Source organism: Mustela lutreola, chromosome 3, assembly GCF_030435805.1.
Source record: "Mustela lutreola isolate mMusLut2 chromosome 3, mMusLut2.pri, whole genome shotgun sequence".
Lineage (NCBI taxonomy): Eukaryota > Metazoa > Chordata > Mammalia > Carnivora > Mustelidae > Mustela > Mustela lutreola.
In genome coordinates this window covers 103,365,595-103,389,261 of record NC_081292.1, presented here as the reverse complement: position 1 = coordinate 103,389,261, position 23,667 = coordinate 103,365,595, and the positions used below count along the sequence as shown (strand labels likewise).

The window sequence follows — 23,667 nt, the reverse complement described above, 5'->3', positions numbered from 1 at the left end:
ATAAGAAAAAAAAAGTAGTGTAGAAAAGCTCTCAGAATTTTAGGGATCTCCTAAGAAACACTGTCAAAATTAGCTTCTCACCCGGCCCAATCCCCTCTCACTATTTGTGGTGCCCCTGGCCTGCCCTACAGATGCATCTGTGCTCACTCTGTAGCTTTAACCAAATATTAGGATAGTATACCACACAAAATCAATTTTACATAAGGGAGTGTGTGCATTCTTTTTTCTTCCTCTTTAATCATGAAACAATGTCGTTCAAGTGTTTCTTAGAGTGATTACATTATTGTCAGAGACTGCATTCCACAAAACCAGGAGTGAGCAACATTAAAGATGAAGATGCTTCCTTTAATTATAAGAAATGTCAGTCTGCAAGTCACATGGAGGGGAAGGGGGAGTTTTATTTCAATTCACTCAGAGACAGATGCACTTCCAACTTCCAACTATTAAAATCCAAAGCCTGTGGCTCTGGCAGAATTAATAGGATTTCGATGCCTTCCTGATAGGTTTGACTTTCAGATTTCAGTGGTTGGCCCCATGCCCGTGCTTGACACTGCTCATCTGCTCATTTCTGCTCCCCTAGGACAAGGCTATTTCAGAGTGCACATTTTATATTTCCATCAAAACCAGTGAGGATGTCTCTGAAAAACAAACCTGTGGTATTTTCTTTTCCTACTGATGTGATTTGGATGATTCCACAGTAAATAAAAGAGAGGAAAAGACATGATTTGAGAAACATTAAGACTATAAATAAGGGGTGGGGGAATGTTTGGCTTCTAGTATCTTTTCCAACAATTAATTTCATGAAAGAGTATTCTGCTAGTTTACAAACAATGCATGAAAATGCACATTGGTCTTTGACAGGACTTCAAAGAGCCTGCAGAGCTGAGATGATTTCCATCACAGAAAATCAATTTCCTGTAAATGGTGAAGAAGCAAAGATTTTAGGCCAACATCAGATAGGATTCTCGAGAGTCTATTTTCTGCTTGTTTTCTGGAAGCACTCAATGGAAATTTGAAATAGATATATTGTACCGTCATTTAATTTCTCCTTTTTCTTTCCATCATATTCAGTGATATTAGAGTTCATATTTTATGTAGATTTTTAGACGTAGTTTTCTTCCACAGGAATGTAGTAGAGTTAAGTACATATTGAGTGTTCCCTGTTTTCACTCTAAACATAAATGCTAGTGAGAGATGGAGAAAAGATAATCGTGCAGTATTAAGTCCCAATTACTGCCTCCCCACCAATCTGCCTGTTGTCAGGAACACAAAGCCTAAATTTATACAAACCAAAAATAAGGAGATTTAGAAAACCTTACCTAAATAAGGTTCAAATCATACTTAGGGGCACCTGGGTGGCTGAGTTTGTTGGTATCTTACTTAGGCTTGGGTCAGGATCCAGGGTCCTGGGATGCAGCTCCCCCTGTCTGGCTCCTGACTCAGCAGGGAGTCTGCTTCTCCTTCTCCTGCTGTCCCTCCCTGCTCCTTGTACTCTGTCTCTCTCACTCTCTTCCTTACTTATGGTTAGGAAATATTTCTGTTTTCTGGGCTCTGGATTTCAGAAAATGAAAATCGCCCCCCTGTTAATTCCAGTGCTGCTGAGTAAGTAACAGGAAGTGCCCTGCTCTGCCAGCTCATTTCCTCTTATTGTTCATTTTCAATGGGCCCCTCAGCTATGTTTTTGTGCCACCCTCTCCCCTCAGATGTACTGAGACTGGTAAAAGCCAGCAGCTTCCACTGGAAAGGAGCTGGGTTGGAGATACCAAGAACAGTATGCATTCCCCTTCTTTAAGAGAAGGGGTAGGGGAGTTATGGGGAAGCTAGACACTTTCATCTACCAAAGCCTAGTAGGCATTTAGATGGGATACCTTAAAGGTAAACAAAAACAGATCTTTTAAAAACATTTCAGTGTAATTTCATATTTGATTTCACTTAAATATTAATTTTGTATTTCTATTATTTATAGTTTTAATGTAATTCTACATTTTTTATAAAAACCCTTGATGCCTCCTTGAATAGTCATAGCAATTAGTACAGTGCCTTGCTTTTGGAGCTCAATGAAAAATTACTGAGTGAATAAAGATAAAGAGAATAAGAATTTCTGTGTTCCAAAGAATGATTGTATTTCTGAGTCAAAACTGACAGTATGTAGGAATTCCTTCCCTTGCACCTAATCAGGCTATGGCAATTTAGGATACAATTAATCGTATCGAGTATCATGAAGATATTCTGGGAATATGTGTTACCTGTATGCAAATAAGCCTATATCCAGGTATTGCTTTTTCCTGCATTCTTTTGCTGTTGGTTTCAAGCTAGCTTATCATCTATATCTCTCAATACATTTTCATTTCAGAAGCATTTGAACTCTTTGATCTAGCAAACAGATCAGTGGAAACAGTACTTTGGCAAGCTATTTTGTTTTATGTGTTATTTTCTTATGTGATGAAAGTCATATATCTGCGCGCATCACATGTTTGTGGTGAGGAACAAGTAAGATTATCAATGCATTCTGAGAGGTAGAAAGTGCTTTATATTTATAAGGCAGTATTACTCACACAATGGTGATCATAGTATTGGTTAGGTAGTAGATCTATATTGACAAACAAATTAGGATGCTCTCTTCGACATCTTCCATCTTGAGTGAATCAGTAGCTGTTTGGTCTCCTAAGTTATTTTGAGATTTGAAGTTGCCTATGGGACAGAAGGGTATGTCATTCAAATAGCTAAGTACAGTTTTGACTTGACTTTAGTTATGTATAATCTGGGTAAAGTAAATTCAAGATTATACCTTTCTAAGTATAATTCCTTTCCAAAAGAATCTGATTTAAGAATACACTTTCAGCATTATATTTTCTCTCATTCTCCCAGTGTGATAGAAAAGTAGAAATGTTGTTTGTTCCTTATCTGCCAACATTGTATTTTTTTATAGGAACACATTTATCTGCACTGGAAATCATCTTCACATTCTCCTCAAAAGAAATACAGAACAGAAATATCTCAAACACAGTTACGTATTCTTCATTAAAAGTAATCCACCTGTACCCAAGGGGATAAAAATATATGTTTATAAAAAATAAAAAAATAATTAAAAAATAATCTTTGGTGACATTAGAGGCAGTATCTCATTTAGTCTGAAAGTATTTCTCACAGGGAGATAAATTACCCCAATTTTACAGATGAAGAAACTGAGACTCAGGAAGATGAAGTAAGTCACTGAAACTCACGTAGCGGTCAGGAAACTCCTTTTGGACCCCAGGTTTCTTTGACGGTTCATCCCATGCATCTTTGCTTCTCAGTTCTCTGGGAAGCCTAAAGCTTGTATCACTCAAATCAAGCGTTTTGACTTCAGCATAACAAAGTCCTGGAACCTATGTCCTCACTGACAAATCCGGGAAATAATCCTTTTATTTCATCCCTCTGGTTCTTTAACCCTGTGCTTTCACCTCAGTATTTGCCAAGTGCTTGAAAGCATGTCTACCAAAATTCTCTAATATGTTTAGACTTACCAAGATTCTGCTGTTGTGATACTACCTTCATATTCTTGCCTTTAAGTCATTCTTTGTCTCTAAGGTACTAACTTTTCTCTGACCTCATCTTCCACCTGTGTTTTGAGTCCCAACAGTCTTGGCTGTGCTGTCCTTTCTCTTCCTGTCAGAAGCTTTCTGCCATTTTGTTCTCTACCAGCAAAATTATTTCACTTTTGCACTTCCAAATTTTCTATGCTTAAATTTTGGCTTCCTTACCATGAAACCTCTGCATATCAGATCCAGAAATTTTGTTATTCATTCTCATAAGTAACAAAGAAGTATCAAATCAATCTCTCAGTATGGAAGACATTCCACATTTTTCTTATTCATTTTTGTGACTTGTGCTAGCCTTTCAGTATTTGGCTTAGACATCACTTCTACCAAAAATTCTGCATGATAGATACATCACTGATAATTATCAGTATGATTTTGACTTTTTTCACTACAGCTGTTTATTTCTGTATCCCTACAACTGGACATAGTTATTGGCATTGTATAAACATCCATTAATGAAAGAATAAGTGAACATTTGAATGAATGACTGAAATATATGTCCAAAAATGAGAGATTGCTTTAAACTTCTCTATTTCTCTGATCCAATTTATAATATCACCTCCTAAAAAACACATTGTCTGCTAATTATTTTATGGTAACCTTGAAACCCTTTAAAGATTTTCCTTCTTAACTATTTTCAATAAATAGTAAAAATGTCTATTTTCCCTTGAAATATGTTCAAGTCTTATGAAAAGTCAAAAACAAAATGTACATTCAGTGTGTTGTAATCCGGTAGAATCAATTGATATTGAATTTATGTCACAGTATTTCTTCTGGGTTGAATAGCTTCCTTTCAGAAACCATCATCCATTGCATTAATCAATCTAATCAAATAGTAAATCACAGTCAATTCTTTCTCACTTGGAAAATGTATAAAACATAGCTAATGTATTTTACTGCAACCCCCACATGGTCTATTTCTAATTTTTTCTATGGAAGGTTATGATGAAGTTTATTTCATTTTTCATACATTCATCCCCCCCCCCCTTTTTGGTGTAAGGTGCAAGGAACTTCTCAAAGGCTGAGGGTAAAGAGATGAAAGATAGCATCCGCCCCCTCAGATGTTCACTATCAAGGTAGAGAAGTAGATGAGTAGATAAATACAACAGATTATATTATTGGGTCTAAGATTGATAGATACCCAGGATTTTATGACAGAGAGCAGAAGGAAAAGCCATTCAGATCAGGGAATTTGGAGGATTCCAGAGGAAGTTACATATTTGCTAAAGGTGAAATCCTGGTAGGTTATGGAAGTGAAGGATGTTGAGGAAGCATCTGAGGGAGAGAGCAGCCCATGCAGAGACAAATAGACAAGAATGGCAGAGACATAGGTTTGGGACTGAAAATATATCTGTTGGATGAGAGGGACATTGGAATTGCATATCTGAGAGAAGGGAAGGCAGTGAAGCTAGAAATATATGCAAGAACTCCTTCAAAAGGGCCACATGTGCGTTTCCCATCATTTTGGGGGGAGGGATGTGGAATTATAAAGAGGATCAGTGTGATTCAGAAGAGCACTTGGATGCAAAATTTTGGTAGAAAGTTGTCAGGTAAAATATAATTACATTTCAGATAAATAATGAAAAACTGTTTAGTCTAAGCATATTCTAAGTATTGCATAGGACATACGCTAAAAAGTTCTTCATTATTGACCTGAAATTCAACTTAACTGGCTACCCTGTACTTTCACATGTGCAGTCGGACAACCTTACTCTGGTGGCAGAGTGGAGAATGAGTTGGTAAAGAAAAAACAAGGCAGGAGGGACAATTTGGGGGATAGGTCACTAAAAATCTCAATTAACCCTTTGAGACACAGTGGCGGGGGGATGCACTATGCTAGATTTCTGGATGTAGGCCAGCTTGTGATGGTTACTGAGACTCTGAGAGGTACAGATTGAAGAGAAAGCTGCCTTAAGATCTTTAGATCTTTAGGCATCATTTGGAAGTTAGTGGTTTTGGAATGAGTAACTTTACTGGCCAGGGTTGACACACAATCCACTGGGGAGAAGGTGGCATGTTTGCATGCCTGCCACAGGCATGTGTGCCAACACAGATGCTGTGGAAAGGAAACCAAGGGATGCAAAGACCCAATGTCTTTGTAATTTACCTTGGTCTTAGGGATGCATTCTCAAACAGGTGCCATATTGATGTTTGTATGATGTTTTAAACTTTTCAAGTTCCTTTCCTACTCACCATCTCACATCTATACACAGTGGTCTCACAGTCAGGGATCAGTTATTATTAAACCAAATTGACAGATAAAGAAATGTACACAGATAGAAGAACTCTGCCTTAGCTCTGCATTTGCTGTTGAAATTCCAGTTGAAATGCCACACCTCCCATGAAAATTTTCATTGTTCCAAGTTTACTCTCCCTGCCACTTGCAGTGCTAGCATTATTTTTTTTTTTAATATCTTCTTGCTTTTAAGTAATCTCTACACTCAGTATAGGGTTAGAATTTAGAGTCACATGCTCTACTGACTCAACCAGCCAGGCAACCCAATGTCAACAGTATTAAGTCCAACACATAGCTGCTCTCTGTGACCTTATTTGATTTCATCTTATGTATTCATATTGTCAGCCACTAGACTATAAGCTGCCAAAAAACAAGGGCAAATCCTCACATTTATCTGGAGACTTTGATAGTAGTACATGTTGGGCATTTAAAAGGCTCTTAGTAAATGTTTCATTATTAGACTAGCATTGGCACAGCCAGAAATAAAACCTTGATTTGCAGCCTTCTTTTTTTCTGTTATCCTCATACCCCTTTTTTGTTCTGTCATTTGTAGAACCAGGCAGAGATTTTTTTTTTTTTTTTTTTGTGAGCAGAGAGAACAGAGCAGAGCAAACAGAAAACTAAAGGCCAAAGTACTAAGACACTTCATTTGTTCCCTAGACTTAATGCAGGACTGGGTCTCAACTGCACTAAAGGGACAGTGTCTGTGTAAACTGCACCAGGGTTCAGCCTAGCAGAGCGACAAAATGAGAGGTTTGGCTGGCACATGCTTACCCTCCTAAGGTGGCTTGCTCTGGTTCTTGGCTCCTTTCTACCAGCCCTAGAGGTGTGACTTCAGTCCTCCTTGGTCGTTCCTCAGGTTCTAGGAGTTCTGAGCTGGGAGCACACTTGGATGGCTCAGTTGGTTATGTTTCTGCCTTCAAATCAGGTCATGATCCTGGAGTCTTGGAATCCAGTACCTCATCAGGCTTCCTGCTTAGCGGGAAGTCTGCTTCTCCCTCTGGCCTTCACCGTGCTCTATTGTGCTCTCTCTCTCTCAAAAATAAAATCTTAAAAAAAAAAAAAAAAGCTCTGAGCCGGTAAAAAGAGTCTGAACAGGGTCCCCCTGCATGCCAAAGGGTTCTATGCACCGAATGGTTATCTGTCCCTAACTAAAGGGCAGTTGCTTTACATTTATGATTATATTCAAGTATTCATTTTATTATTTGTTAATGTAAGAGCATATGTATATGCACCTATAAATAAAATATGTGCAAAGTACATTTACTGTATATTATATAGGACAGTCATTTTCATTCTAAAGTGTAAATCAGAATTCCCTAGAAGACTTGTTAAAACAAACTTTCTGGATCTCAGGGTTTCTGATTTAGTTCGTCTGGGTAAGTTCTGAGAATTTGCAAGTGTAACAAGTTCCCAGGTGATGCTGATTATACTAATTCAGGATCACACCTTGAGATCAATGGGTATAGAATATATAGTCTTATATTTTTTTGTGCATGTGTCTTGTACATGTTGGTTTACATATGCATGCATCTCTTCCATAGTAATGGATTATGATTAGAGACAAATTAGTATACACATGCTTATCTATGTATTTAAATATACACACACATATAAATATATACAAATAAAATGCATATTCATAAAGCTGTTTATATATGAATATAAATGTATATAAATGCATATGCAAATGTAAAAGCCCAAATATGTAATTTTTTTTATTTATCTGCATGCACACATATTTTTATACCTAAAAATATGATCATAAATATGTTCATAGGTGATGCTTACACTCTATGTGTGCATGTGTATATTATGAATGTGTCTTTCCCTTTTATAACAAAACAGTCAAACATAGAACTCCATATTTTATGTTAAACTCATTACAAGAAGCATTTGTTAAGTGTTCCTACCTGAGGCAGAGATATCTTCATGCTGGTCCTATTAAACTCTATTAGTGGGATGATCTTTTCAATTTCTCTGGAGTCTCTTACACATTTGCCATATTTCACATAAAAAAGTGCTGAATTAAACAAGCTCCATGTTCTTAATGGAACCACTAGGGTCTACCTGTGAAGTCAAATTTCAGTCTGTTTTTTTTTTTTTTTTTTTTTTCCTTCCTTTCAAGAGATAATGCAGTCTTTCTGGCATTTTACTGGCAAAATGAATGAAAATGTAGTACAAACTCAGGGTGCTGTGTGATCCTGGATCATATCTCCTCCCCCTGCTGACAGTGTCTGTTTTTGTCAAAGGCAAACACTGTCTCTAGAGGAGGAGGAAACGAGAACCAAGAATTTGAGACCTAATGCTTAAGACAGCAGAAGTAGAAGCAAAAGCAATGAAAGCACCAGGTTTACCAGATTGCATGGAGCACTTTCTGTAATAATACCTTTCCTCTTCACCCTTATCCTCAGTGCTCCAACATTCTTCCAATACAACGAAAGAGAGGAAGGAATAACCTGGAAGAAGAACAGAAAATGCAGAGGGAAATATTTCTCTGTGTTTCACGAATGTGATCATGCTCTGTTTATATCTCATGACACCATATTGCAATAAATATTGTCCTTAACATAGAACTATCTGAACTGAACTTCAGAGTCTTGCAGTAGCATGCTCAAGGACTCTCAACTAAAAGTAGAAGAGTGAGAATTTGAAGGCACATCTATCTGATTTCAAAGCACAACTCCAGAAATTGTGATTAGGGCCTTCCTAAAACAATGTGCAAGAAAGACCCAGATAATAATTCATCATCCCTGGAAAATAAGCTTGGGATGTGAGGGATGGGAGGTCAGGTATATGTGATGGGCTGTCAGCAACAGTGGTTATCAAATGCAGTGTGTGTTGTGTTGGCCGTCGGAGATCATCTTTGGTATGTGGTCTGGTGTTCATGTACTTTCATGTCCATAATTTTTATTGGGATGTTTGCCTTGTGGTAAATTCACAATAATCATTAAGTTAAGTGCCAATTTGAATTGGCCTTGTCTAAAGGTAGTCTTTCCTGACTTGTTCTCTTTTAACAAGAGATAATATTTTATTCCATAAAATGAGATAATTTGAATGTAAATAATGCAAAGAGGAAAAACACTGACTTAGCACCTGCAAGTATAATCAATGGAAGACCATCTTCTGAGCTTACGGTTTATCAAAGAAGTGGAGAAGGACACAGAATGTCCCATCAGGGAGTCAGGAGAAGCCCAAAAATGAAAGACTCTAGTGGTATGAGATAAAAATATTCTGACCTCACTAATATTTTGGGAAGGATCTAAAATTTTGAGGTGACTTTAGACAAAGGAAATGTGAGGGGTGATTTTTGGAGCAGGGATACCTTGTGAAGAAAGGCTTTCCTGGAAGTCTATCCAGGTACATTGCTTTTAGACTCTTCACTCAAGCAAAAAGGGTATCTGTCATGGAACCATGTAGAAACAAGAGATCCTGAAGGTAGAGAAAACACTGAATCAGCTAAGTCGATGCTTCCAATGATATTGGGGAAAGTTTGGAATTCAAACCCTCTAACAAAACCCAGAATAAATCCTCACTAAACAATTATTTGAAAGATCTAGCCTCACACATACACGCAAAAGGGAAATAAGAAAGAAAGAGGAGAGACACAGGATTATTTCATCACCAACAAGGATAAAAGAGTGGCATCTGCCATGCTTGGACCTTCTGCTGTCATGAAGAATAAGACTGACTGTGGCCTGAAGGATTTAACATCTGGATGTCTTAAAGTCTGGTCTGGATTATTGAACTCAAGAACATGTGTAATAGGATTTCAATATTTTGGAGATTAAGCCTTTCATGAGTTCTTCATATGTTTTCTTCCATTATCAAATTGAAATGAACCAAAATGTTTAAGAATTTCATATGCTAATAATGTACATCCTCTGATTAATTAGGAAGTGTCATTTTAAATTTTAATTGCTATTATTCATACAAAAAGTATTTGTCGATCACTTGTTTCAGGCACTCTTTTAGATGCTGGAGATATGGGGCACCTGTATGGCTCAGTTGGTTAAGCATCTGTCTTTGGCTCAGGTCATGAAACCAGGGTCCTGTAATTGGGTCTTGCATTAGGCTCTTTGCTCGACGGAGAGCCTGCTGCTCCCCCTGCTTGTGCTCTCTTTCACTCTCTCTGACAAATAAATAAAATCTTAAAAAAAACCCAAAAAACAAAAAAAGAAGGTGCTGGAGATGCAGTAGTAAACAATACAGAAATCTCTGACCTTGTGGAACTTATATTCTAGTAGAAGAAAAGAAACAAAGTAAATCTGTAAAATTTGTAATATTCTGGATACTTCACATCATTGAAAACCTTCACAAAATCTTCTCCAGGGCCTTTTCAGTGTGTCTCCAGGAGCCGCTGTTAACCTCAAGAGGAATGAAAGCCATGTTGTCTGGAGTAGCCCTCACACATCTGCTCTGCAATTTCCTCACCACTGGACCCTAGAGAGGTCATTGATACACCCTTAGCCTCAATTATTGCTCTCCTAGTATCATGGCTATTATATTTACCTTGAAAGTTATTGAGAGTTTTATGGGAGATACTAGATGTGGAAAAATATGAATATAACTAGTGATGAAGAGAGCTCTGGGTAATTGTCATTAACGTATTTTTATCAACATAATTAACACCAAATAACAAAGAAGAAAATTTCTTTTTATCCATTTCATTACATTTTGTTTTGTCTTGTTTGTTTGTATTTAATTGACTGGACAGAGATCTAGATCTTAAGAATTGGCAGGGCACTTGTCACTAGATTACTAATCAATTCCGAAGCACCTTTCGAGGTCACAGAATTGCTATTCTAAATATGTAAGTAATAATGAGCAGGCACCCCTTCCATACCTGGCTTTCCATCTGTGATTCATGCTCCTTTTGAACATGTATTTTAACTTCATCGTGTTCTTTTGCATCTGGAAAATTAGAAAAAATGCCAATTTGTCTATATGTGAGTCCTTAAATTGAGGCTTCTCTCCAAAGAGGGGAAAAAAAAGATACAAAGACTTTATGATTGAATTAAAAATTATAACCTTCATGGGGCATCTTGGTGGCTCAGGTGGTTAAGCATCTGCCTTCACCTCAGGTCATGATCCCAGGATCCTGAGATCAAGCCCAGAGTCAGGCTCTCTGCTCTGTGGGGATCCTGCTTCTCCCTCTCCCTCTGCCTGCAGCTCCCCCTGCTTGCGCTCACTCTCTGTCAAATAAATAAATAAAAGCTTTTAAAAAAATTACAATCTTCATATGTTTTGCTAGACCACTTTTCCTAAGTGCCCTTAAGGGTAAGCTTTCTCTCTCTTTGTTCCATAATGTGTATGTTTAAATAATTTATTGTTTTGGTGATCTGAATACGGATGTGATAGGAGCCACTATTAGGCTAACAATTGGTAACAATGATCTTTATGAGAAAACTTCAAGGGTAGTTGGAGAAGAAGTCTAATAATGCCTGTTTTATGAGTTAAACATAGCGGTGATAGTAACCAACAAGAAAATCTCCCTTAAGAAGGAAGAGGGATTAATGTAGTTTCAAATAACACACTTTCCTCCATGTGTGATTAGAGAACTCAACCGACACCACACTAGCCCCATGGGACACTTCCTGGATCGAGTACCCCTAATCTTAAAGTCATATATATCCCAACTTGCAAATAACCACTTCTTAGTGTATCAATTAATCAAAAAATGTGTGTAGCTAGAGAAAAGAAAAATCTCAATTAAGGTACAACAATGCAATTCCTCATAGGATACCCATTTCTTTGAAACTGCCTCTTCGTTAAATGAGAAATGAAGGCAACGCAAAGAAGCCCATCTCATTACTAAGATCATAAGATATCTATTAATTTATAACATATGTGTATAACATATATATATATATATATATTACATGTCTGTGTGTGTGTCTGTACATGTATGTAAATTCTATGTCTGTGAGGGCTTTGTTCTAAGTATTTTCTTCATTTTTCCTCATTTATAAAAGCCACTGAGTATGTGTTATTTTCCTTAGCATCAATTTTTAAAAGATTGATTTATTGAGAGACAGAGAGTGTGTGTGAGCAAGCATATGAGTGGGGGTGAGCAGAGGGAGAGAGAGAGAGAGAATCCTTAAGCAGACTCCCCACTGAGCACAGAGCCAGAGGTAATGGGACTTGATCTGAGGACCCTGAGATCATTACCTGAGCCAATATCCAAAGTCTGATACTCACCAACTGAACCACCCATGTATCCTCTTCTCTTGCTCTGGGATGATACCACTCATCAAGATATTTATTTTTCATCCTGAAAAGGTAGATGCCTCTTCAACTATTGGATGAAAATGGTACAAACTTCATTTTTTGTAACATATTTTATTGGAACTCAAAAAGTTGAATATATACTTGTACTTTTTGTGGATTGTTTTATTTTGCTGTTGTCTTTGGAGAAATGTTGTTGTCTTTCAAGACCAAATACCTAATGCATCTGAATTTTCTGAGTAAAGACTTGAAAAAGACTGAGTGACTACTTTATTCAACGCATTTCCTTAGGCCAACAGATATGCATGACACAGACCTGGTTTTATATGTATAGATATATAAACTTTTTCTGGTGTGTGGGGAAAACTTCAAAGGTTGGGATTTTATGAGCTGCCTTTGTTGTGCATTTCTGTTTGTGCTTGCCCCTTTGGGTTTTTGAACCTCCATGTTCCCACATACGCTTCTTTCATTGAAGAAGTTTTCCTTGTGTTCTTTTTTCTCTTTCAAACAAATTTATACAAGATGCTTCCAGTGATGGGTATTAAGGAGGGCAAGTATTGCATGGAGCACTGGGTGTTATACACAAATAATGAATCCTGGAACACTACATCAAAAACTAATGATGTACTGCATAGTGACTAACACAACATAATAAAAAAAAATTTTTTTAATACTTCCAGTTCTTGGAAAAAAATTTTTTTTAGGTAGGTTCCATGCCCAGCATGGACCCCGATGCAGGACGTGAATTCATCATCCTGAGACAAGATCTGAGCTGAGATCAAGAGTCAGACACTTAAACAACTGAGCCCCCTTGGTGACCCCAGTTCTTGAAATTCTTGAAAATAATTTATAATCAATTACAAAACTGTGGCTTTAACATTAACCAGTGTATTAAGAATGATTAAAATGTATCCCATGTCAGCAATCCTAAAATTTCTAATTTACATCACCCACTTTCACTCTCCTCATGTCAGCACAAGTCAAAGACTACATGGTTTCAGCTTTAGTCCATTCTGCATGATTTACAACCTTTTGAAGATCAGTAAGTGCATCTATTATGTGATTATTCTTCCATTTATAATAATTGAGCTCACATTAAGTTGACCTTTTAAGTTGAGTTGATTTTCCAGTTTGAAAACACAAGACTACAGATTCACAACCCAAATGTTTGTTTTGTTTTCCAAGGGATATATAGTAAAAAGGAGGGTAATGTGGCTGATATCACATGGCTTATTATACACAAAGTGAGGAATAAAATTTAGGTTTCCTCTTTCCAGCCTTAGTACCATTATACAATTTTTGGTCTTCAAGGTTTTTGTTTTTGTTTTTATTTTTTCCCCAAATACATTACTAATATTTTGTTCTTGAATCCCTTTTCTTAAAAAGAAACATTAAAAAAAAAAAAGAAAGTTGTATCAGTATACTGTTTAGAAAAGCCATATTTTTCTGGCAAATGTTGATGTTGACAGAAATGGAAGTCTCAGGGGAAATCTGGTTTAACAAGTTAATAAAGGGCAAGTGTATTTATTAATATGAATGATAATTGTATTCTGACTGAAGAACAGATGCTCTCCTTTCACTGAGGAATGCCTTGATATTATGAAAATCTAGAGGTTAGTCACTACTGAGAAACTAGAGTTTCTGGTTTTAAAATCTGGATAATTTGAGTCAGTATTCTTAATATTAACCACCACTCTGAAGATGGTTCTTTTGCCTAGGTGGCTTTTTCAAGTTAGAAGTGGTAATGAACATAGACTATATGCCAATCTAAAGGCTAGTAAACCAGATTTCTATAAGAAAAAAAAATCCCTATTTTTTTCTTTTATTTCATCTTATAACTAACAGCTCTGACTTATTTTTTCCTGAAACAAAATAAACAAGGAAGAAGGCATTAATTAGTACTTGTAAATCAATAGCTTTTGCTCACATCTTTTTCATTCAGAATAAATTTTTTTGATATATCCGGATGTATAATGGAAGGTCATATATACTGTTGAATCAATATATTTTTATAGAGTCAAAACTAGACCCACACCTTGTTCTGTTTCTTAATCTTCTCACATCTGAGTGTCCTCAAAGAATAAATTTAACTCTCCATAAATGAAATTCTCCAAGGCACATCCCACTTCTGATCCATTGTTGAGGTTTAAGAAACTTTATTTCTAGGTATGAATGCATGTATCTTGCATGTTTTGCTATATTGGAGCAAGAGTGACTTTGGTTTACAATTGAAAGTAATTATTTTTAAATAAGCACAAGAGATATGACATTTTTATATTCAGACAGTAAAATCCCTCATGTAGAGTTAACCCTTCATATTTATATGTGTAATAAAAGAAAAAAAAGAGAGATAAAGAAAAAAAATCTTTTTAAAACAATTTATTTATTTATTTGTGAGAGAAAGGGAGAGAAATCATAGGGGGAACAGCAGAGGGAGAGGGAGAAGCAGGGTCCCTGCTCACTTGGGGCTTGATCCTACACCTTGGAATCATGAACTGAGCAGAAGGCAGATGCTAAATGGACTGAACTACTCAGGTGTCCCCCCGCCCCCCCAAAAAAAGTCTTTTGCAAACATTGCATAGTTTCCTTGGATGCCTTAAATCTTGAAGAGATACCATTTGAAGTCACTTCAGATGATACTACTTGGAAGAGAGGTTTATATGTCTCTGGGTCCTTCACAGAGTAGAATAGGCAAGATAACAGAAGGGATCTATAAGGAGAACCAGAGGCAGCGCATAAGGATGCAGATGCCATTTATACTTTCATTCCACAACGAGGCATGGGTTCCCTTGATACATGAAATCCGTACTGGAGAACAAGGTGAAGAAAATGTGGATTTCATCAAAGGGATGAAAGATATGGACAGATACATTTCTAAATATGGCAGTGTTATAGATTAGATGACTCAGGCAACTATAGGAAAGAACCCCGAGAAGAACCCTCAAAACAGACACGCTTGGCACTGGAGGGTTTAAACCATTTTGGTTGGGGCAGTGGATGGAAGGAGTCCCCCTTAAACAAGAAAGCAGAGGGTGGTGAGTGCAGGCTCAACCCCCTGGGCTGTTCTCTGTCTCTACACCATTTGTGGCTCTCCGTCTCCACTCCCTCCACTGCTTCAGGCTTCTCTCCGGGGAACATGGTGACAGTGAAAGACTAAAGCAAACAGTATCAACTTGGGATATTGAGGAAATATTCAGGTGGAGAGGGTGACTAGGATTTTCAGGAAGAACAATAGCACCCCAAGGCCAGGGAGGCAGGAAAGAACTGGCCCACTTGGATAATTAAAAGTTACTTGATGTGCCTGGTAGAAAAAAAAAAATGGGGAGAAAATGGACAGAACAAGCGGAAGGGCCATAATTGGTGCCATAGTAGATATACTAAGGATTTGACCTGTTATTAAAATCTGGGAGGAGCCATTGATGAATTTTAATGTGAGTACATGAAAAGACACAAAAAATAAACTGCTAATTTGTCACACAGGAAGATTACAAAACCCCCTCTTCCTTGCAGTGCTTTAATGAGCTGCAGTTATATCAGATTTGGACTTTGTGTACTTGGGTAGGTGACCTGTGATGGGAAATCTGTGAAGTTCTTTCACTGCTGTGAAAAATAGCTTAAGTGTTGAATGGAATGCTTTCTGCTAGCTCTGCATATCCACTCTCCATTCTTCCCTGGCTCTGGATTTGGGGACTTAACTTTATCAGTTGTTCTTTCTCTCTGACTTCTGCTAGGATCTGTCCCAAGAGGCATGAGGAGAAGGAACAAGGGCTGAAGGAGAATGTGGTTATTATTACTGCACAGTCCATTCCTATTCCATGCTACCCCAGCTGGCTGCCTGTCCTTAGAGGAGGCCCTCCCCATTGCCCTTGTTTTCACTTCCCACTGCCTTTTGCAGCCCTGCTCCTGGCCTATCCACGTACACCTTCCAAGCTGACCTCCACTACTATGGATGACTCATGGTTACTATGTCATCATATGTGGATTTCTCTTCACCCTCCCCACACTTCAAGGACAGTCATTTAGTTGTATTCTTGCCCATGCATTTCCAAGTGCCATCTGCTTCTTGCCAACATGCAGACTAAAGAGTGATGTGTAATAACATTTCAGATGTCTTAAATGTCAAAACAGAAATCCACAATGCTCTACCTGTAAGCATCTGCATCATCTCAGTCATCCTACCAGCTGTCAAACTGAAAACCTCTGAGCCACCCATCCTGCAACTACCCTCTTTCTCCTCTGTGCCACACACAATCTCTTAGGAAATCATATTGGCTCTATCTTCGAAATGCAAGCTTGCCTCTTCTCACCAGCCTCTTGGGTGCCATTCAGGTTGGACCCATTGTGGTGCCTTGCTTGGATTAGTACCATAGTGCCTCACATGGTCTCCTTGCAGCTATACTGGCCCCCTAATAACTTATGCCCAATATAATAATTGTACAACTAAATTGCTGTATAATATAGAACATGTCACTCCATGAAACCTCCGACTACTGGCTCCCCTCCCACTCAGAGTGGTCAACAAGGTCCTAATGATCTGGCCAGTGACTTCATGGACCACTTGTTCCACTCCCTTCTCCCTCAATGTTAGTCACGCCATGTATAACTTGCTGGACTTTGGCCATCAATCCCCATATCTACTTATCCTTCCCTTAGATATCCTCTGGGCTACCACCCTCAACTCTTGGTAGGTGGTATGGTCATAATAGTCTCTACTCTGACCACACTATTCAGTACTGTACCTCATTTCTTCCTTCCCGAGCATCCTTCCTCCTCTTTGTCTTGTTCAACTTTCTCTTTGTTTTGCAGCATTTATCATTTTCAAGCATTCATGTGATATTAATTTCCCAGGGCTGCCATAACAAATTACCAAAAACTGGGTGACCTAAAACACCACCAATTTATTGGTTCACAGTTCTGGAGGCGTAAAGTTCTCAATTTACTTGTCAGCAATGCCATGTTCCCTCTGAATTCTCTAAAGAGAGGATCTTTCATTCTCTCTGCTAGTGTCTGACAGCCTCAGGCTTTCCCTGGTATGTGGAAACGTAATTCCAATCTCTGCCTTTGTCTTCATGTAGCCATCTTCTCTCTGCGTCTATGTGTCTCTGTGTCATCATACACATTGTTCCAGTGGTCTGTGTGTCTAAATGTCCCTCCTTTTAGGAGGACACCAGTCATACTGAATTAAGGCCCATCATCCCTAATTACCTCATCTTCACTTGATTAAATTAAATCTGCAAAGACCCAATTTTGAATCAGTTTGCATTCACAGGTAGTGTGGACTCGATCTTTGCCAGGTTTTTTGTTTTTTGTTTTTTGCTTTTGTTGTTGTTTGTTTTCTTACAGGGGAGGGGACACAATTCAACCTATAATACATAGGGGGACACAATTCAACCTATAATACATAGTTTTCTTATTTACTATGTGAATTGTTTATCGTATGTCTTCAAGGGCCAAGAGCTAGGGTTTCTTGGAGTTAGGACCTTTGTCTCTTTTATTCACTAATTCAAAGTATCAAGTCTGTGGATCAAGTATCTCAGATTGTGTGGGCACATAGTGAGTGTTCAGTAGACATGTGTTGAATGAAGGGAAAGTCTGAGTAAAGGCTGCTTTACAGATAAATGTGAATGGAATTTTATGCTACAAAAAAAAAAGAAAGAAAAAGAAAGAAAGAAAGAAAGAAAGAAAGAAAGATCTCTGAAGCTCTGGTTTGGCAACGTGAAGTTTTGAAAAGTGAAACACTTTGCTTAAGATTTAAAAAGACACCAAACCATGAACCTTTTCACTTGAAAAGTAGTACCTCACTGGCCATGGTGGACCCACATTTTACTCTCATGATTTATTTTCCATATTTTACAACCTGTTCATGCAACTGAGACACATATTTTTAAGCCAATCCATGTTACTCACATCTTCTGAATTTCAGACCTGGGATTTGACTCTTCAGCAGATGGTTGATATGTACCTTGGGGAGGAAGGCACAGTAGGAGAGGGGAGGTGGAGACAGGAGCTACAAACCTCTGCCGCGAGCAAGCTTCGGCAATAAAGGGAAGTGAGATGTGGCAGGACCCTATGTGCCACTAGCCTCATCGCTTTCCTCCAGCTCTGGGTCATAAGTGGTCTAATCAAGCTTAGCCAGGCATCTCTGCCTATTGCACTGTGCCTGTTTGTTGCACTTGGAGCCACCTCTCACTCCTTCTGGTCTTGTGCATTAGGAACCCTTCATGGGTTCCAGGATACAGCTGTTGGAGCATCTCTTCATTTCAAATTGTTACCCAGCCACTCCCCCATTTTGTTCTCCTGGGGGCCACTGAGGCTTTCCAACACTTAATATATCAGTACACTCTTCACACTGCCCCCCGATTACTCAGTCAGCTATGGAGGAGCAGAAGCAGGAACAAACAGCTGTCATATATATTAACGAAACCTGGATTGCACCTAGTACAGATATAAACCAGGTCTCTCATATATGGGTACATCATATCTTTACATAACCCAACAAGGTCTGGATCCTCTAGTCTTGAACATGTGGTCATTAGACAAAGATGCATCCTTTGGGCCTCCATATAGTTCCTACAGTAATTTCAAATATTTGAAAGTAGTTTACATCAATTATTAAACCAGAGGGAAAAAAATCTATATGATTTGCAAGTAAAAGCATACCCATCAAAACCACTTGGAATACTTGTTGTAAATTTATAAAAATAGTATGATAAAAATATATAATATATAAATATATGCTATGCAACATATACAACATTATAGATAACAGTATACATAATGTAATGACATATATATGACATATAAGATTATCACATTATAATGATAGTGCCATTAATTTGTTAATCCTCCAAGAAAGGATTTCCTTTTAACATTAGACACAGAAAGAAAAATTAATAGATGAATGACAGGTGGCAGAAGTTGTTTGAAGTGTCCCAATTCAGTAAGGGATTGTTGTCAAAATATAGAAGGGTTCCTGCATACCAAAAATATGCCTGAAAGGACAACCATTCCAATAGAAACAGGCCAAATATAGATCACAGCCACTTTTAGAAGAAATAACTCAAAAAGCATAAAAAGCATCTGAAGAGGAGCTCAATCTTTTTCAAGCTCTGTAATGTAAATGTAGCCAACAACAAGACGTTACTTAATGTTGATAAACCTGGAAAGAAGCAGACACTTGAGTAAGGTCAAGGTTTAGGTGGACAAGGTGGCTCTGGCAGTGTGGGCTGGTGTAACTGTGCTGGGGGGGACAGTTGTGGGGGATGCTCACTCCACTGTGATCCCACATTCTTGTCCTGAGCATGTGTCCTGGAGAAAGTCTCACACAGGTCCATGGAGGCTTGCTCCTGACAAGTGTTTACTTTTAGTGGTTTTTAGGATGTTAGGGAGCAAGAGGGGAGGCTCTGCATCCAATGCTGGAAAGTGGATGGGTAGAATATGGTCAGTGAACACCCTTGAGCAGAGGTAAGCACACTTGTTTCATAAAGTGTGTGGAAGTAAATGTATTTATTAGGCTTTTTGAGCCAGAGGGTCTCCCTTGCCATTGCTCAACACTGACACTGTAGCATGAAAACAGTCCTGTTGACAGGACCCAAAGGAATGGATATGGATGTGATCTATGAAGGAGCATTTACAGAAACAGACAGTGGGTTGGATTTGGCCTGGACTATAGTTTATCCATTCTTATATGGCAAATTCTGTTTTTAAATATAAACACATGGAAAAACATTGGCAAGGCTCAATATAATAAAAGATCCACATTAATCACAGATCAATGAGGCTTCTGGGGAATGGAGAGGGAAAAAGGATGATATAGAAAAGAATAAGAAGTGGGACAGTGATGAAAAGGAACCTAGAGGGGCGCCTGGGTGGCTCAGTCATTAACCGTCTGCCTTTGGCTCAGGTCATGATCTCAGGCTTCTGGGATCGAATCCTGCTGCAGCCTCCACGGTCAGCAGGAGGCCTGCTTCTCCTCTCCCATTCCCCCTGCTTGTGCTCCCTCTCTCACTCTCTCTCCAATAAATAAATAAAATCTTAAAAAAAGAAAAGAAAATGAAGCTAGAAATAAGGAATATCATTAAGTCAAGATTTTGTACTTAACATGCAGTTTCTTTTTTTCTAAACAAGGACAAACAAGCTGCCATTTTGAATAAGGGGCTATAATTTGCTCACAACTTCCAGAGCTGAAGTACTGTGTAATGCATGGCTGAGTGCCCGCTGTGGGTTAACAGGACATGTGGGCCTCCAGTTTGATGTTGTACCTAACTACGGCAGGGAATCACTGTACTTTGTGCAAAGTCATTTTTAGTGCCCTTCTTTCAAAAAATAAATGGCACTAGGTAAAAATAGAACCTTCCTTTCTTTTTTTTCCTCCTGATCAGGAAATAATAATTTGAAAAATGCCCAAGGGGAGAAGAAAATTGTCAAGCTGAATGTACAATGGCTTAAATTGCTCAAGATATTACCTCTGATAAAGAAGAAATGGAGCTCTGTCTTATAAGAAAACCCTGTTCTTACGGGAAATGTAGTAAGGGAAAAGCATGCAACAATGGTTAAAAGCAAGGGATATGAGTCAATTTGGGATTCATATCCTGGCTCTTCCACTTTTAGCTAAATCACTTAATCTTGATCAGTCCCTGTTTCCTCATGTTAAAATAAAGATACCTTGAGAGATTGTTTTGAGTGTAAGAATCTCAATTTAAAAACTAAGATGGGCACACAAGGTAGTACTGCTATCATGGAAGATGCATTAATGGTTTGTATGAGTAGCAATTCCTCATTTCTGTTTTTCTCCAGGTTTCCATGCAAGGATTATATTTCATAACAGGGAGAAAATTGTTACCACAAAAGCATAGTATATTTTATAGAGGAACTACCAACATATTGTCTTGAAAACATCCAAGTTCCCATTGTTAAATACTCAAAAACATTTTTATTTTTTTTAATTGTATTTATCTATTTGAGAGAGAGAAAGAGAGGGGGAGAACAGAGGAAGAGTGAGAGGGAGAAACAAGCTTCCCACTGTGCAGAGAGCCTAATGTGGGACTCGATTCCAGGACCCTAGGATCATAACCTGAACTGAAAGCAGACACTTAACCAACTGAACCACCCAGGTGTCCCACTCACAAAATATATTTTTTTAAAGATTTTATTTACTTATTTGACAGACAGAGATCACAAGTAGGCAGAGAGGTAGGCAGAGAGGCAGGCAGAGAGAGAGGGAAGCAGGCTCCCTGCTGAGCAGAGAGCCCGATGTGGGGCTCGATCCCAGGATCCCAGGATCATGACCCCAGCCAAAGGCAGAGGTTTCAACCCACTGAGCCACCCAGGCACCCCTCACAAAATATTTTTGAAGAGATTACCTCAAAAAAAAGTCCATGTTAATAAAGTAATTGATTAATTAGAAAATTAGCAAAATGCAAAGGATCGCACCATGTTGGGCAAAGGTCATCCACGGTCATCCATGACACCTCTCTCTCAAAAACCAAATAACAAGCTGCAGACTGTCATCTGCTTTAGTCCTTTCCAAGGACTAAAGCTGGTAAGACTTGGAGACAGTGTTGGCTTTTCTTAAAGATTTAGCCCCAGCCTGATTCCCAGTGTTTCTTGGTGCTGACACAGCTAGTTAGCACACCCCCACCTCCAAGCTTCCAGGTGAAATGATAGGTGGTCTGGATAAAAGCCATTAATGCAGAATCTTATGGTTTCCAAATCAGTTCTCAATAATGTATATACTCCATTCTCATGCTAAATATTTATTTCACCTCTAAAATTTGTTTTTTTTTAATTAAATTGAGAGTTCATTAAAAAAACATTTAAATTATGGTTTGTCTCCCTCCCAATCCCATCTTGTTTCATTGATTCTTCTCCTACCCACTTAAGCCCCCATGTTGCATCACCACTTCCTCATATCAGGGAGATCATATGATAGTTGTCTTTCTCCGATTGACTTATTTCGCTAAGCATGATACGCTCTAGTTCCATCCATGTTGTCGCAAATGGCAAGATTTCATTTCTTTTGATGGCTGCATAAGTGACTCTTAATCTCACAAAACAAACTGAGGGTTGCTGGGGGGAGGGGGGTTGGGAGAAGGGGGGTGGGGTTATGGACATTGGGGAGGGTATGTGCTATGATGAGTGCTGTGAAGTGTGTAAACCTGGCGATTCATAGACCTGTACTCCTGGGGATAAAAATATATTATATGTTTATAAAAAATAAAAAATAAAAAACTTAATAAAAATAATATGTGAAATAATAAATTATGTGAAAGATAGGAATAATAAACGGTGCATACATATCTATATACTCACCATCTCAGTTCAAGGAAAATGACATAGTCATCCTGTGAGAATTAGCCTGTGGGCCTCCTCTCTCCTGTCTTTCTGTCTTGCCTCCACCTATGCAAGTAAGTATTCCATGTCCCAAGAAGTTTTGCGTTTATTGTACTCTTGTTTTCCTTTAAGAAGATTGTACCACCTATAGTTCTCTTTTAAGCTTTTGGATTTGGAACTTCAAATCAAATAACAAAGATGTGATTGGAAAGTTCATATAAATGGATTAAATCGCCGTATCATCTTGTACGATTCCACTCTTCACTCAGTATTAACTTCTTTATACTTCCATAGATGTGTTTTGCAGGTAGCTCTGGTTTGGTGTCCATGTGGAATAACTTTACTTTGTAACAACATACAACTGTCTCTTTATTCCTTCCACTGTTAGTTGGTATTTGTGTTGCTCTGGGTTTTCTGCTGTGCCATGATGAATAATGTGGCGCATGTGCTTGTGTGCTTGGGAAGACATTTGTTGAGAGTATGAATCAAGCAAGGGGATTTTGTGCTCATAAATTGTGATTGACTTTAACTATATTAACAGTATCAAGTCATTGTCCAAAATGTTTATACTGACTCACACGCAATTTGTAGGCCTCCCAGTTGATATCTATCCTCATCAAAACTTTGTCAAAAATTTTGTTTTGGAGAATGTGAAATGGTATTTTATTTCCATTTCCTTAAATACTAATGAGATTTTTTTTTTGTTAAATCTATGAGCCATTTGGGTCTTTTTTTTTTTTTTTAAGATTCTTTTCATATATTTTTAACTGGATCATATGCCTTTTTAAAATTTATTTGTAGGCATTATTTATATATTCTGAATTCGATTATTTAGTCAGTTAGATTATTGTCAAAATTACCTGTCAGTGTAGGGCTTGTATTTTTATTCTGTTTTTATGGAATATTTTTTAATGAACAGAAGTTACTAATTTTTTATGGGGGATTTAATCCTTCATTTCTCTGATAATTTGAATTTTCTGTATTTTGTTAAAAAATAGTTTTCTACCTCAAAGTCATAAAAATATTCTTTTATAATGCTTTCTAAAATATGTATTTTTTTTAGTTTTGTCTTCTACATTTAAACCTTTAATCTACCTGGAATGTGTTCTTTATATATGGAGTGAGAAGAGGTTTGCCCATTTTCATATATTTCCAGATGAATGTTTTTTCAGCACCATGAATTGTGAAGTCTGTTCCTTCCCTACTGACTCATATGACCAATTCTATCATAAATCAAGTCTCCGTATATTTCAGGGACTGTGTCAATTTGATTAATTGATTCTTGATTTA

At 37.9% G+C, this 23,667-nt stretch overlaps 1 protein-coding gene and 1 pseudogene across 2 annotated transcripts in view; one reads left to right on the top strand and one right to left on the bottom strand.

Annotated features, from left to right (window-relative positions):
• CNTNAP5 (contactin associated protein family member 5) overlaps window positions 1–23,667 on the top strand; it is an 842,021-nt gene that overhangs the window by 124,587 nt on the left and 693,767 nt on the right. The window lies entirely within an intron of this gene.
• Window positions 1–23,667, bottom strand: part of LOC131827705 (large ribosomal subunit protein eL43-like) — a 63,044-nt pseudogene that overhangs the window by 28,135 nt on the left and 11,242 nt on the right.